This window comes from Octopus bimaculoides, chromosome 6 (genome assembly GCF_046866305.1).
Source record: "Octopus bimaculoides isolate indiv1 chromosome 6, ASM4686630v1, whole genome shotgun sequence".
In the NCBI taxonomy this organism is placed as follows: domain Eukaryota; kingdom Metazoa; phylum Mollusca; class Cephalopoda; order Octopoda; family Octopodidae; genus Octopus; species Octopus bimaculoides.
Genome location: NC_142933.1, coordinates 118,567,929 through 118,586,022, shown reverse-complemented (window position 1 = coordinate 118,586,022; position 18,094 = coordinate 118,567,929). Strand labels below are relative to the sequence as shown.

General features: G+C 36.8%; 1 protein-coding gene across 5 annotated transcripts in view; it reads right to left on the bottom strand.

The window, feature by feature from the left end:
- The window catches only part of LOC106881073 (organic cation transporter protein), a 322,600-nt gene that overhangs the window by 284,373 nt on the left and 20,133 nt on the right, over positions 1-18,094 (bottom strand). Inside the window, exon 2 of one of the 5 annotated variants that reach the window (XM_052968538.2) lies at positions 2,343-2,426. The exons of the other annotated variants lie outside the window; for them this stretch is intronic. The gene's annotated coding sequence lies outside the window, so the exon portion shown is untranslated. The remainder of the gene's footprint in view (positions 1-2,342; positions 2,427-18,094) is intronic. 5 annotated transcript variants of the gene reach the window in all.

Here is an 18,094-nt window from a genome sequence, read left to right as displayed (position 1 = left end):
AACTGTACAGAAGCCAGTTGCGTGTGTTTGTGTGTGTGTACACATTGGGTCATGCTATACATTATATATACATATACATGTGTGTGGTATCAAATGAAGAGAGGCGGTGAGGTGGGTGTCAGACAAAAAGAAGAGGTGAATTGAGTCCATGTTGTGCAAAGGGGCGAAGAGAGAAGATTAATTACGGTGAAGGCGGGAGCCTAGATGGCCCCATAGTAAAAACAGTCTAGACATAGACAGATGTTGTAGTGAATGACTGGTAGAGAGGAAATGGTGTGAGACCAGGGTGTCATTGCAAAGTCTGATGTATTGGAGGTGCTCCACGGATTGGTCAAGCCAGCGGTATTTCAAAGGGCCAGCCTTGACACACTCTGTGTCACGCTGAATCTCCCTGAGAACTATGTTAATAGTACATGTGTCTGTGGAGTGCTCAGCCACTTGCACGTTAATTTCACAAGCAAGCTGTTCTGTTGATTGGATCAACTGGAACCCTCATTGTCATAACCAACGGAGTGTCAACAACTTATATATATATTGTTATAGTGTTATTAATTCATACAAGCAATGATATAGAAAACAATAAATGAAATTGAAAATGCACAAAGTGTACTATGTGAAAAATTTTTTTTATTAAAATTAATACAATTACCTGATTTCACATTTGTATGATTTTCAAAAGTGTATTGTTCCTGATACAGTTTGTGATATGGCTCCACATTCCTCAAAGCTACTCTTTTAAAAATCATACAAATGTGGAACTAGTTTAGTGTATAAATTTTAATGAAAATAAATCTCCATATACACACTCTTCAATTTCATTCATATTATATATACAAATATATATGTATATATACATATAATCCTTAAACATTTCTTTTTCTCTCTCCATTTTTTTTCCTCTTGGTCCTTTCAGTTGAGGAGCGTAGGCTCGAAATGTCAAAAACTTTTCCACTCTTCCTAACTAATACACCTGCTTGTTGTTCCCTCAGTTGTTTTTGTCTTTTGCTTTCTGTAAATCTGAACAACACACACACACACACACACATATATATACACACAATCCTACTATATATATATATTCACACACACACACACACACACACATATATATATACATATACACACATACATGCACGCATACATACATGTATACATACATGCATGCATGCATGCATGCATGCATGCATGCATGCATACATACATACATTCATACATACATTCATACATACATTCATACATACATTCATACATACATTCATACATACATACATACATATTGTGGACCTATTACATATAAAATAACTGTTATATATTAAACTAGTACAGATATCATAAAGTTAGTGAATTGACTGAATCCATGAAGTGCCACACCAGATGTATTTAGTTGATTTTCTCCCTGTCTTGGGTTCAAACTCCATTGAACCACTTTATTTAATGAGCTAAATACCCTTTTGCTCAATCAAACACCCACTGGGCTGATAGTAAGGCTTCTATCATATTTTGATCAAAAAACTCTTTCACCCACTTCGGGAATGACTTGGATAATGAGTTTTTGCCAATTATAATTAGCACAAGTAAATTAATAAAGCATAACATTTTTTGAGATGTAACAAAGTTAATTAAAAGTAATATTCATGTCAATTTAAAAGAAATTTATATATGTTGTATAATTAATAACTGTGTTTTCATGCTAAAATGGTTTGAGTGTTAATTTAACTCATAGACAAATGCCTCTGACTCTAGAATTCACTGAATGGTTCTATTGCATTCCATTTTAATTATGTTAACCATTGTATTCCATTTTAATTATCCATACACCTGGTAAATAGTAACTAGTTTCCCTGGCAAGTTAATTTAGCAAGGAATTGTTTGTTTGCTACTTTTGTTTTTTGCATTACCCTTTTTCTAATGGGTACCAGTGGGGGGGGGGGGGAGAGAGAGAGAGAGAGAGGGAGAGAGAGAGAGAGAGAGAGACAATGTGTGTATGTGTGCATGTATTTGTGTGAGTGAATGTGTGTGTATGTGTAAGTCAGTGATAGGATGTATAGAGTTGAGTGTATGCACATGCAAGTATGTGAGTTTGTGTGTGTGTGAATGAATGTGTGTGTGTGTTTGGATGATTGGATAAATGTGTGTGTGTGTGGATGAATGTGTGTGTCGTGTTGGCAGTAATATATAGGTATATAGGGTGTTGCAGATAGATTACTACTGATACAATGGCAGTGTACTTCAGCAAGTGTGAAATGTTACCCACAATTGAGCTGAGATTTGGGGATCTACTGGGCCATGCCAGTCTAGTGTATCATAGTAGAGAAGAGAAGTGAATGAAATCGATTCCATACCTGACTGGTTCTTGTTTTATTGACTTCACAAGAATGAAAAGCAAAGTTGATCCCTGCTTGATTTGAACTGAGAAGGCAACACACCTATGAGTGAGAAATATAATTCTAGAAGTTAGAGGACATCATCATCATCAGCAGCAGCAGCAGCAACATCGTTGTTTAACGTCTGCTTTCCATGCTGGCATGGGTTGGACGGTTTGACAGAGGACTGGCAAGCCAGAAGGCTGCACCAGGCTCCAATCTGATCTAGCAAGGTTTCTACAGCTGGATGACCTTCCTAATGCCAACCACTCCAAGAGTGTAGTGGATGCTTTTTACATGCCACTGGCACGAGGGCCAGTCAGGTGGCACTGGCATCGACCACACTTGAATGGTGCTTTTTATGTGCCACCTGCACAGGAGCCAGTCAGGCAGCACTTGCAACGACCATGCTCGAATGGTACCTTTTATGTACCACCAGCACGGGAGCCAGTCAGGTGACACTGGCAACAGCCACACTCGAACAGTGCTTTTTACGTGCCACCAGCACGAGACCAGTCAGACATGTAGGATTATAAATATTGTTAGCATTAATATTGCTGTCATGGTAGAAATGGTGGAATTTGTGTTGATAATTTACAGATTTCTATTTAATGGCAAGTTCTGTTTACTAGAAAATTTAAATGTCTCGTGTTCTATTTGTTCATATATTTGGCGTTAGGAAGGGCATCCAGCTGTAGAAACTCTGCCAAATCAGATTAGAGCCTGGTGTAGCTATCTGGTTTCACCAGTCCTCTGTCAAATCGTCCAACCCATGCTAGCATGGAAAGCGGACGTTAAACGATGATGATGATGATGATGATTATGATGTCAAGCTTTACACCTGAGGAAACTGTACAGTTCAGCACCATTTGTATATAATCCATTGAAAGCTGAAACAAAACTCCAAATATTTTGATCATCTGCCTAAAACCCAAACCACTAAGCTATGTGCCTTCACTTAGAAAAAAAAAACATGCAAAAAAAAAAAGAACATAAAAAGGCTTCATTCAAGTGGTCTGAGTGCTATGTGTTGGTTGACCATGTCTGTTGTGTAATGTGAATCCATGCACTTCATATAAATCAGGAGTCTTGGCAGACTGACCATTCTATCTGAGAGTTGCAAAATCACATCAAATTTGACAGTGGTGACCTGAAATTGGACCAAGCGGTCTTCATTCAGCCTCTTCATGAAATTGAGAGCATTAATCCAACCTGCTATGACAGCTGTTGATTAGCAAGGGATATATTTTGAAACTACTTCTAAAGTACTTTTAAGCTTTGAGAATGGCCATCATCTTTGTCTCTGTTATTCCTTCTGCAGTGATATGATATGTAAACGATCGAGTTGACAGTTTATCAACAGGAATAATGAACAGCAGAGTGCAATAGATAACAATCAGCATGAGTAATGATTGGTGCATAGAAGGAAGGAAGATTGATAGAGAGAAAAAGAGAGAGAGAGAGAAGACAGGTGAAAAAGGAGAGAGGCAAGGAGGGGGAGAGGGAGGAATGAAAAGAGGGAAGGTGGAAGAGAGGTTGGCAGGGAGAAAATGAAACAGAAGAGAGCAGAGGAGGGAGAGTGTAGGAAAGGGAGGGAGAGAGAAAGAGAGAAAGACAGAGGGAGAGAGAGAAGGTTGGGTCGAAAAGGGGAGAGAGAGAAGAGTGGACTGAAAAGGAAAGAGGGAGGGGAGAAAGAGATTACCATATTCCAATAAATAATTGATCAATGGTATTGAGAATGGCAATGGTTAGAACCAGATGGCAGAATATATCGAAATTGAAAGGTGGAAACAATGGCAGGTATTTCTTGATAATACAACACTTTCTCTAATTGACTTTATCATTCAACCACAATCCACCCCAACCCCCTACTCTTATATATTTCTTTCTTGTCGTTCTCTTAGTTCGCACTGTCTATTCTTCTTCTCTAAAACACACACACTTTATCACTTTCAATAAGGGAGACTTGAAATGGTAGTTCCACTGGCTAAAATCTTAGGCTTCACATAATCAAGTTCAACTTTGTTTCAATAACACCTGGAAAGTTCTCTAATGTACAAACCAGGACAAAATATTTTTATGAAAGAGCAGCAACAGTTTTCCATGCAACAAGTCTTCTCTATGCACCCCCACCAATATTGTCCCAGAGAGAAGCATGGCCCAGTACAGCTTGGCTCAGTACAGCTTGGCTCAGTACAGCTTGGCTCAGTACAGCTTGACTCAGTACAGCTTGGCTCAGTACAGCTTGGCTCAGTACAGCTTGGCTCAGTACAGTTTGGTTCAGTATAGCATGGCTCAGTACAGCTTGACTCAGTACAACTTGACTTAGTACAGCATAGCTCAGTACAGCTTGACTCAGTACAGCTTGGCTCAGTACAGCTTGACTCAGTACAGCTTGACTCAGTACAGCTTGGCTCAGTACAGCTTGACTCAGTACAGTTTGGTTCAGTATAGCATGGCTCAGTACAGCTTGACTCAGTACAACTTGACTTAGTACAGCATAGCTCAGTACAGCTTGACTCAGTACAGCTTGACTCAGTACAGCTTGGCTCAGTACAGCTTGGCTCAGTATAGCATGGCTCAGTACAGCTTGGTTCCAGTGTCATTACAGGTGACCTCAGCCAAACGCCTGAAAAGAGTCATCAGAGCATTTTCTTTCCTCTTCAGACTAAAAATCTATGAAGAGGAAAAAAAATATTAGTCTCCACATCATTCCATGTTTTTGTTACTCCTCCCCCCCCTTCTCTCTCTCCCCCAAATACTTTTTTCCTTCACCTCTTAGGTACTTTCTGCCATCATGTTCTTGTAGACAGTAAAGTGCATGGTCTAGTGGTTAGGGCATTTGGCTTATGACCTTGTGATTATGAGTTCAATACCAAGCAGCACATTGTGTCCTTGAGCAAGACACTTTATTTCATGTTGCACCAGTCTACTCACCTGGCAAAAGTTATTAGTACCTATATTTTAATGGTTGAGTGATTAGTCTAACCCATTGACGAGGAATTGAAATGTGCACGGAGGCTGCTTAATTTGGTCCATGCTAAAAATGTTTATCCTTGTGGGACATGTTGATAACAGAGCACAGAGATAAATGACTCATCTAAATATGAAGTGCATTGCACAGATTAAATTCCAGAAATAAAACACTAACACTCCTAGAAAGGAATGAATGCCACAATCTAGCATTTGTATTCTCCACCCACCAGTCACACCACCACCACCACCATCACTAATAATCACATGCTTTTCCAATTACTTTAAAAACCATATTTCTATACAAGTCAATATCATTGGTTCAATCGAGACAGAAGTAACAATTCCAGCACTGTGTGTGTGTATAAAAAAAAACATATATAAATATACATATATATAACATATATAAATATGTATATATATATATATATATATTAATAGTTATCGCCAAGCCAACATGGCAGTCCCAAAATTAGGACGAAAGCTGCCGTGAATTAGCTCCAAGAAGCCATCGCCTCTAGCTAGCTATGTGACACACGAAACCTGTGTCCTTTATAACCTTCGAACAGGGGAGGTCAGCAGTGTCCCCCTGCTGGTTTGGCATCTGCAGACTAGTTTCAGGGTGTTGCCCCTTGTCAATGCAGAGCAGTCAAGCCCTAGCCAGGCGGCGCTGCTGACTATCTGCTCGAAGGTTATTTATCTAATTTCAGTGGAATCTATCCACTGGTTTTCAGAAATAGAGTTATTAATATTTCTAAGTCTCTCTAAAGGAGACTACGGCAGCGGTACTGGAAATTAATAGTTATCGCCAAGCCAACATGGCAGTCCCAAAATTAGGACGAAAGCTGCCGTGAATTAGCTCCAAGAAGCCATCGCCTCTAGCTAGCTATGTGACACACGAAACCTGTGTCCTTTATAACCTTCGAACAGGGGAGGTCAGCAGTGTCCCCCTGCTGGTTTGGCATCTGCAGACTAGTTTCAGGGTGTTGCCCCTTATAAAGGACACAGGTTTCGTGTGTCACATAGCTAGCTAGAGGCGATGGCTTTTTGGAGCTAATTCACGGCAGCTTTCGTCCTAATTTTGGGACTGCCATGTTGGCTTGGCGATAACTATTAATTTCCAGTACCGCTGCTGTAGTCTCCTTTAGAGAGACTTAGAAATATTAATAACTCTATTTCTGAAAACCAGTGGATAGATTCCACTGAAATTAGATAAATAACCTTCGAGCAGATAGTCAGCAGCGCCGCCTGGCTAGGGCTTGGCTGCTCTGCATTGACAAGGGGCAACACCCTGAAACTAGTCTGCAGATGCCAAACCAGCAGGGGGACACTGCTGACCTCCCCTGTTCGAAGGTTATAAAGGACACAGGTTTCGTGTGTCACATAGCTAGCTAGAGGCGATGGCTTCTTGGAGCTAATTCACGGCAGCTTTCGTCCTAATTTTGGGACTGCCATGTTGGCTTGGCGATAACTATTAATTTCCAGTACCGCTGCCGTAGTCTCCTTTAGAGAGACTTAGAAATATTAATAACTCTATATATATATACATATATATACATTTTATCTCTCTCTCTCTCTCTCTACATATATATATATATATATATATATATATATATATACATACACACACACACATATATATATACACACACATATATATATATATACACATATATATATATATATACATTTTATCTCTCTCTCTCTCTCTCATATATATATATATATATATATATATATATACACAAACATAGATGTATGTGCATAAATTTGTATATATATATATATTCATACACAAATATACATATAAATATAAATGTCTATTTATTTATTTCATGTGCCATTCACTGATTAGGTTTTGTTAGAGCGCGTGCACACATGTATGCATGCACACACATGTTCATACACACACATAATATTCATCAATGTAATCCAACTGTGACTATCATGAAGATCACCATTCAATAATGTGAAACAAAGATAATATCTATCCCTCACTGTAATATTTGTATACAGACTGCATTTCAAAAATAAACTTTGTGTCTTGCTTTGTTGATAGATGCATATTTTTATGTTTCATCTTTTCTTTTGTTTAATGCACAATGTAAGTTTTGACAGATATGTAAATTCACATATGTAAATTCAATCATGAGATTTTTAAGCCGATGACATCTTTTTATCTTTTTCAGTTTGTTATGATAAAACTGTAATATATGAGTTTCTATGAGTGGAAATAAATAAATAAATAAATAAATAAATAGATAAATAAATAGATAAATAAACAAACAATAGCACTCAGAGAGTGTAAACCTCTGCCAATGCAACACCAATGTCCTCTCAACAATTAGCTGGAGATGATTTTTAAAATAAACTTGACTGCTCTCACAAATTAAATAAAAAAACAGGAAAAATAATTCAGAATCCTTGTCCAGTATCAGATCAATCTCAAAATCTAATCAGTTTGTGCTAGTCACAAGGCCAAACATCCCTGAAAATTTCATCTGAATCCATCCAACGGTTTTTGAGATACCTTGTCCATAAACAAACAAACAAACATGAGTGAAAACAATACCGCCAGCTTCGTTATAGCAAAGGTAATAAATCAATAAATACATACATACATACAGGTATGGCTGCATGGTAAGAAGTATGCGCCCAAGCCACATGATTCTGGGTTCAGTCCCACCTTAAGGTACCTCACACAAGTATCTCCAATGATTGTCTTGGGTCAACCAAACCCTTATGTGTGGATTTGCTAGAAGAAAACTAAAAGATGCCAGTTGACTCTCTGTGTGTGTGGGGGGGGGGGTGTCTCCCACCACTGCTTGACAACTGATGCTGGTGTGTTTATGTCCCCTGTAACCTAGCAGTTCAGCAAAAGACACCGATGGAATAAGTACTAGGCTTACAAAAAATAGGTACTGAGATCAATTTCTTCGACTAAAACCCTTTAAGGTGGTGCTCCAGCATGACCACAGTCAAATGACTGAAACAAGTAAAACAGTGAAAGAACACATACACACACACACACACACACACATATACATAAGCGCAGGCGTAGCTGTGTGGTAAGAAGCTTGCTTCCTAACCACATAGTTCCAGGTTCAGACCCACTGTGTGGCACCTTGGACAAGTGTTTTCTACTACAGCCTCAGGCCGGCCAAAACCTTGTGAGTAGATTTGGTAGATGGAAACTAGAAGAAGCCCATCGTATATATGTATATATATATATGTATGTCTGTGTTTATCCCCCTGCCATCGCTTGACAACTGTTGCTGATGTGTTTATGTCCACGTAACCTAGCAGTTTGGCAAAAGAGACCGATAGAATAAGTACTAAGCTTACAAAGAATAAGTCCTGGGGTCGATTTCAACTAAAACCCTTTAAGGTGGTGCTCAAACATGGCTATAGTCAAATGACTGAAACAAGTAAAAATGAAAAGAATAAAAGAATATATATATATATATATATATATATATATATGCATATAAAGTAACAAACTGAGGAAAAGAATACCTTGAAAGGGGTGTGTTAAATATCCAATTCACGGGTACTTCAGTTGGGTCCCACATAAATATAATTATAATTCAATTATAATTATACAGATAGACAGATCCATACATACATGCATGTATACTCATACATAATATATCTGCCTACCTACACACACACACACACACACACACACATACATACCTACATACATACGTACATACATACACACACACATACATACATACGTACATACATACATACATACATTTATTATTTATAAGAGAGAAGCATGAAATATGGATTCAGAGAATCATGTGGTTATTACAGTAAGCCCCTCCTACGGACTCAGCTACCAATCCACAAAGTAATCAATTACGAAGTAGTATAGTGTAAATTTCCTATGCAACTGAATATCTAGAAAATCCAAACAAAAGCATAAAGTCACGAGGCATGTGAGTTGAATGTAGATTAATTTAACCTCGTGAAGTCCATATAATCATAGTCATTTTGCAGGCTTCTTCATGTGATATTAATTCTAGTATGCAAGAAATAATATGTACATGTTTGCATCGATATATATGCTCAGCGCTGTACAATACAATTATATATTGACAAATTAATGCAAATAAAGAAAGCTAGCTCGTCAGCTCAGCAGAACAAGTTGGTTACATCAAGTGATGATGTAACCATAATGTTCATCTGATCTGATGGGCTGGGTTGCTTTATTTGCAAACATGTACATTATAATTTCCTGCATGCTGAAATTAATACCACATGAACGAGATTGCAAAATGGCCGTAATGATATGACAGTCACGAGGGTAAATAAATCTATATTCCCTTCTCACACCTCCTGACTTCATGTTATATGTATGCATGTGTGTATGTATATATATATATATATATATATATATATATATATATATATATATATATATATATAATGTTTTTTTGTATATATGTGTGTGTGGATGTTTTCAGCTCTTAATGATGAAGCTTTTTGTAATTCCCTGCCAATCATCTGCTAGTTTCATACTTTGGAAGACATAGGGAATAAAAAAAATTCCTTGAACAACTCATAAGCTGTTTAGCATCTGACTGTGACATAACGATGCTATAATGTATGTATGTAACTCGTGCTAACATGGAAAAGAAAGCTTAAAACTGTTGTTGATGATTTCATATACGTATGTACATGCATGCATGCATACATACATACATAAAAAAATCCATATAGACAGCAGTGTACAATGTGTTATCAAAAGGAAACCTATAATTGGCACTAAATATGGCTAAGGTGTTAGAACACCTATATTGCTAGAAATAAGAGCTAAAAAGCTCTAATGATGTAGTTAAAGCACATAATTGTATACATATGTTTTGATAGGGATTGTAATTGCTAGAAAACACCGGTCAAGAAATTCCCTAGACTGACCAGTTAGTTTCAGCTAATTCCATAGCCTCATCAGTAGGGACTGCACAGTTCAGCTGATTCCAGACTTCTCTGGGTGGGTGGGTGGGTGGGTGGGTGGATGGATGGATGGATGGATGGATGGATGGATGGATGGATGGATCCATCCATCCATCCATCCACATTTATACACATTCACACACACACACAAACCAAACACACACAAACAAACCAACTAAACACCACTCAAGAATTGCAAAGTATGATGCATTAGTCTTTGGTGCAGAAAAGATTTATTCAACACTCCAATATCCAATCTATAAAATGGCTGGAACCAAAGAATGTGGGGTAACCATTACTCTCTATTTTTTTATCATTTCTTTATCCAAAGTGGTGAACCAGCAGAATTGTAAGCCATCAGACAAAATGTTTAGTGGTATTATTTCTTCTGGCTCACGAGGTTCTGAGTTCAAATTCTGCCAAAGTTGACTTTTGCCTTTCATCCTTTCGGGTTTGATAAAATATGTACCAACTGAGCAGTGATGTTCATATGATTAGTTCACACCCTCCCCTAATATTGCAGGCTTTGTACCAAAATTTCGAAGAATCATTATTTATTCACTCATATAAACAGCAAGCTTGAAGAATTATTAGAGCATTGGAAAAAAAACTCTTGCAAAATCTGTTTCATCTCTTTATATTCTGGTTTCAAATCTTGTCTGCATCAACCTTGCCTTTCATCCTTACTTGATAAAATAAAGTACCAGTTATATACTGGAGATCAGTAGTATTGACAAACCTCTTCCCACTTCCGTCAAAACTGCTCAACTTGAGCCTAAATTAGAAACAGTTATTTCTTCCTCTATATGCATATTAGTTTCATTGTTTCAATTATGAAGAAACGACAGTCATAAAACACCCGCTCCTCTACGCACAAATATTTGAATAGACTAAAACAGCAAGAAGAAGCCTACATAAAGCAATAAATATAAAGGAGCAAAATATTTAGGGAGGTCTTGTAATTGCTCAAACAAAATGATAGAAGGATAAGATCCTGAATAAATCAATATTACGGTAGCAATGATATCACAAGCAAAATAATTTCACCTAACACTAGCGTTGTAGTAAGAGCTAGCGTTGTAGTAAGAGCTAGCGTCTATTAGTCTGTCAATATTGGAGGGAGTGGATGTGTTCTGAGAAAGATCACATCTTTGATAGCTTTAATGATATATTTGTATATGTCATGTTATCTCTCTCTCTCTTTATCTATCTATCTGTCTCTATCTATCTACCCCATCTCTCTCTCTCTATCTCTCTACCTCTGTTTCTCTCTCTCTATCTCTCTACCTCTGTTTCTCTCTCTCTCTCTCTCTCTCTCTCTCTCTCTCTTTCTCTTTACAAAGAAATAATTACCTCATTGGTAGGCAGAATAATTATAAACATTGCTGGAATGATGCATCTCCTAAGTTGCATTAATAATGATTATATTAATCATAAAAAGAAGTGCAAGAAAAAGGTGAGAGAGAGAGAGAGAGAGAGGGGCTATTGAGCATTTCACACTTTTGTATCCACTTTAACAGGCATGGCAAGGCTGAGCAGTAAAGAAGTTCACTTCACAATCAAAAAGTCCTGGGTTCAATCTACCGTGAAGTATTTTGTGCACATCTTTTTTTTTAATTTTTTCTTCTTAGATTCCTGTCTACGTAAGCCTTGTGAGTGACAGTGACATTGGATAGATGGAAACTATGTGGAAGCCTGTTGCATGGATTGTATCTACAATTCAAATGTCCAGGCTTGCCACATTTTGCATCATTTTGATTCAGCCTGAGAATTAGATTAAAGGTATACATGTTGGTTGGAATACTCAGCCAACTTACACAACAGTTCAATAAGTAGGTGGTTCAGTTGATTGAGCAACTGAATGCTCATCATCAAAGCTGAAAGAGAACCTACCAATCATCCACCACATAATGGCTGGAGACAATGGTTGAATCACTCCTGTGAGATTTGTATTCTTTAGGTCAGTATTCTCAACCATTTCAGCACCACAGTCTGGTTTCACACAAGACAATTCTTCCATTGACACTGGGGGCAGAACCGTCTTAAGGTAAGGGCTCACTGAGAAGTCTTCCAGGGGATTCACTGGTCTAGGGGCCTAATTCTGATTCATGTAATTTGAGGTTTAATGTCAATAAAAAATACTATAAAGCCCAGTGCATTGATTTACCTGGGGTTTATAAAGCTGCTAAGATGGGTCTGACCCCAGTGGCAGTGGTGATCATGATTGGTAGCATGAAACAAAATAATGGTTATGGTACTGGACAATGTTGAGCATAGAGTCCAAGGCTTCAAAATACAGTTATCAGTTTCATCATAGAGTATGAAACAGAGCAGGTCAACTGTGTCACTTTATCACTATTTCTCTTTTCCAGACAGACCATAACATACACCAACATTATACACTTGGAAGAGTCAATTCATTTTTACCTACAGTTTTTCCACTTATACCTGGCCTTTGCTACTTTTCTCCTGTCAAGCAGCAATTAGTCACAGCTGACTCGACACAAGTGACATCCAAATAAGGAATGAAAGCGAGTCTGAAATAAATTTTAATAAAACAACTAAAAATCAATACTGAAAGATTATGCATATTGATTCAGCACTGGCTGGTGATAGATCTATCAAGCGGTTTTGATTTTTAACATTACACTGGAATATTGCTGTCACTCTTAACAGATTTTAGGAGTAGCAAGGGTGGTTGAGGTACATGTCTGTAGTGATAGGAAGAGGTGATGATGCATGGCTGTGGTGGTAAGCGGGTGCTGTAATGTATATATATATGCTTGTGGTGGTAGGAGTTGGTCGTGATGGATGTCTGTGTATGTTTATCATGTGAGCATGTGTGTGTGAGTGTATCTATATACATCTATCTACATACATACACATACATACACACAGACATAGTACAAGTCAGGATAATATATTGTGAAATTATTTACTTAGAACATCTTTACATGTGTTTCAATGACAATTATGCAATGATTAAGTAAAATTAATCATACATGCAGCTGGTTCAGTTTGTAGAAGTCACTTCATCAGAAGTCTTATGAATTGGTAAAGAATTTTTTTCAGTGAAAGGTATTTATGATGGTCTAGACATCGGAAAGAGAGGTGTGGAAAATAAATTTCAAACAGACAAGCATCTGGTTTGGCATGTAATAGAACATATTCAGTTGTAATTCAATAGTTATATGCCAAGCACTTTAATAGGTACTTGATAAATATTATGTATGTGTGAGTGTGGTGGTATTAACAAATGGCAGGAAATGTATTCAATATCATAGTAGATATAATATCATCATCATCATCATCATCATCATCATCATCATCATCGCCATCATTAGCTGGATGCACTTCCTGACACTGAACACTTTACAAAGTGTGCTTGGTGATTTTTATGTGCCTCTGACACAAGTGCATTTCCACAGCACCAGCACAAGTGCATTTTACATGGCACCAGCACCTGTAAAGTAAATGTATGTATGGCTGATTGCAGTTTTACTCAGCAAAATTTTATTTCAGCTGATCCAGTCACCCATTTCCTTGGAGTTTCCCTGACATGCACCCAACTTCTCAGACAGGCGAAAAAACTACATGACAAGGAAGAATCATTCACCCTGCAGTAAGAACCACACGGTTCTGAGTTCAGTCCCACTGTGCAATACCTTGGGTAAGAGTCTTCTACTATAGCCTCAGGCCTTGTGAGTAGACTAAGTAGACAGAAACTAAAAGGAGCCTGTCATATATGTGTGCGTGCATGTGTGTGTGTATGTGTGTGTGTGCATGTGTGTGTGAGTGTGTGTGTGTGTGTGTGTGTGTGTGTGTGTTTCTTTGAATCTGTTTGTCTCCAACCACAACTTGACAACTGGTGTTGGTGAGTTTATGTGCCCGTAACTTAGTAGTTCAGCAAAAGAAACCAATAGAAAATTTAAAAAAATAAGACTAAAAATTATTCAAGGTGATGCCCCAGTATGGCTGTAGTTTCATGACTGACACAAATAAAAGGTAAAAGATAATTATAAAAAACATCAAGGTGTAGCTTAGAAGTTAAGGTGTTGCACTGACAATCATGTGATTGTGGTTTCGATTGCCAGACAGGAGTATGTTGTGTTCTTCAGCAAAACACTTCATCATCCGACTCTGCCCAGGTCACCGATCTCCAAATACATTTCCCTAATCTCAAGGGAGGCCTCTACAGAGATGATGCCTTGCTAGTTACCAATGGTGTAAATAAATCCTCTTTAGAATGAGCTAGAAAAGATCTACAGATTTTTCTCTAGCCTAAACCTATTACTTTTGAAAATTCCCACAAAACTACTAACTTTTTAGGCGTAACTTTAAACATAGAAACCTCCCAATATTCCCATTACCACAAACCTAACCAATACCTTAAATACTTAAACATTCATTCCAATCACCATAAATCCACTCATCACAACAACACACCAACCATCAGAATCACAACAGACCACACATATACTATTCTAGAACCCTGGGAGAACCCACTTTAAGACAACCTAGACCCAACACGCAGACATATAACACTAGGTCAAAAGCTAAAACAGCTAATGCAGCTGTTATCTCATTTTGTCTAACACATATATATATATATATATTTGTATACATACACGCACACACACACACATACAGAGTAAAAGAGAGAAAATAAGTGCAAGATTGAGCAAGAGCTAAGACAGGGAAGAGCTGTAAACAATTCCTATTTTATCCCATTACCAGTTTAGAGCTCAGAAGAGTGGGCCAACAGAGAGTTCCTTGCATTGACCATTAAGAGTCCTCAGAGATGAATAGTCAACAATCAGCCTGAGTGTCTGATACCCAAAACCATATCAAATCAGCTTTCCGCAGCTGTGCAGAGTCATATTAACAAAAAAAAACCAATTTAATTCAAGCAATTTTGCTATCTATACTTTTGTTTGTTTTTCCTTTTCTACTTAGCATTCTCTGAATAGAAAAACATAATACACTGTCCATAGAAGAAGGTGATATAATGTCGGAAATTACTTTGTGTGCTCTGATACACATGGAGGACTTCATGGAACAATAATGGAACTATTAATAATAACAACAACAACAACAGCAATAATGATGAAGACGATGATGATAATGATGAATTGTGGAGAAAAAGTTGTGAAATTCCTAAAATAAATAACAATACATATAATAGTAGTAGTAGTAGTAGTAGTAGTAGCTGTAGAAAAAAAAATGTTCCAAACTGTAGCCTTGTTTTGACACGTATCAATGAAAATATTAAACATGATTTAATTGCCACTAAGCCTTTTATTATGATTTATGTTCAAGTGATATCATTGACCATTGTTATAATCACTATTAAATCGGTATTACCACCACCACCACCACCATCATCATCATCATCATCATCATTGTCATCGTCATCATCATCATCACACCACCACCACCACTGCCATTATCATCAGCACTAAAATAATCATTGAGCCAATCATAACAATTATCGTCGTCGTCGTCATCCTCATCTGTATCATCATCATCATCATCAGCAGCAGCAACATTATCATCACCAATATTGCTATAATCATCAAACTTACCATAACGATCATCACCATAATCACCATCAGCAGCAATTAATTAATATTGCTGCATCTACCATAACAATCACCATCACTCAGCAATTAAGAGTCTGCTTTGGCAGGGCTTTTATGGCCGAATGCCCTGCCCAACACCAGCCTCTCTGCAGAGTGGACCCAGTGCTTTTTACATGGCACTAGCACAGGAAAATATATATATATATGCGTAGGCTCGAAACGTTAAAGATTTTTTCACTTCCCAAACATTAAACTAATACATCTGTTTGTTATCTGCACCACCTGTCTTCGTCTTTTATTTTTGGTGAATTCTCTCTCTATATATATATATATATACACATGCATGTGTGTGTGTGTGTGTGTGTGTGTGTGTGTGTGTGTGTGTGTGTGTGTGTGCAAACATACACACAGTCATTCATTTATTTCCTTTAACATATGTGTCTCCATACTAGCATAGCTTGAATGGAAGGTTATAAGACAGGGTCTTTATAATGGCTTTTCCTGTTGCTAGCTTTTACCTGTTTATCAAGTGAGGGATTTCTTTTATTCCAGAGGAATTCGGAAATGCAGATTTAGTCGACAATTTACAGAAAGGAAATGTTGATAAACATCATATCTCACAGCTCAACTACAAACTGTGATATCACCATTTATAGCTGATCTGCAAAATGGTGATGTCATCAGCTATATTTTTGTTTCGGTGTAGGTTGTAAGCATTCATACAAATATGCTTGAACATGATCCCAACACACACATATACACATATATTATATACACAACAGGCTTCTTTTTAATTTCCATCTCGAAAATTACATACACAAGGCATTGGTGCTCTAGTAGAAAACACTTGTCCAAGGTGCCACACACTGGGACTGAATCCTAAGATGTAGTTGAGAAGCAAACTTCTTAACAACTCAACCAAACCTGTGTCTATACACGTGTAATATTGATATAGAATTTTGGCACAAGACCAGCAATTTCAGAATAGGGGATTAGTCAATTACATCAGCCCCAGTATTCAACTGGTACTTATTTTATCAACCCCGAAAGGATGAAAGGCATACATGCACACACACATGCACATACATACATACATATATTTCATTATGTTAAACCATTAATCCAGAGACATTTTCTCTCTCTCCATTTCTTCTTTCTCCCTCCACTCATCCCTTTCTGTCAAAGAGCATAGGTTCGAAACATCAAAGATTTTTCCATTCTTTACAAGCATCAAACTAATACACCTGCTTATTGTTCCCTTACCCGTCTTTGTCTTTTCTGTACATTTGAACCATATATATATATATATATATATATATATATATATATAGCTTGCTAGGTACACACATGTATATATATATATATATATATATATATACAGGTACAAAGAGAGAGACACACACACACACACACACACACACAGACGTATGTTTGTGAATGTAGTTTCTTATTTTTATTCATAACCATGCATGTTCACATAAATACAAATATCCATAAATATTTATATTTTATATTTGTTATGCAATTATTATACAAACAAGCTAAAATAAAACAGATGAGAATTGGTGAAAACCTCCTATTTTCATACACTTTCACAGTTTATGGACTTCCAAACACACAGTTATTTCTATTTCCTTGTCAGGCTCGTTTATGTAAATTCCATTATACTTTCTTTAGAACCTGCATCACATTACCAAATCAATTATTTTTATGTATACATTTGTATAAATATACAGTATTAGCTTCAGTTTCCATTTACAAACACACACATATATATATATTTACGTATGTATGTGTTTGTGCATGTGTGTGTGTTTGTGTGTGTCTGAATATATGTTATATATATATATGTATAATATATATATATGTGTATATATATTTATATATATATGTGTGTATATTTATGTGTGTGTGTGTGTGTCTGAATATATGTTATATATATATATGTATAATATATATTTGTGTATATATACTTATATATATATGTGTGTATATTTATACGTGTGTGTGTGTATATACATATATGTATGTATGTATGTATGCACATATGTATTTTCTCTGTAATTGTTTAATGTATATATATTTTTATATATACTGCACATTTCAAATTCATAAATATAGATATATTTAGTATATTTCATAAACATCATACTGGATGTAAGACAGAAATCAATCATAAATTTACTCATGTTTACACTAAGCAAAAGCCTG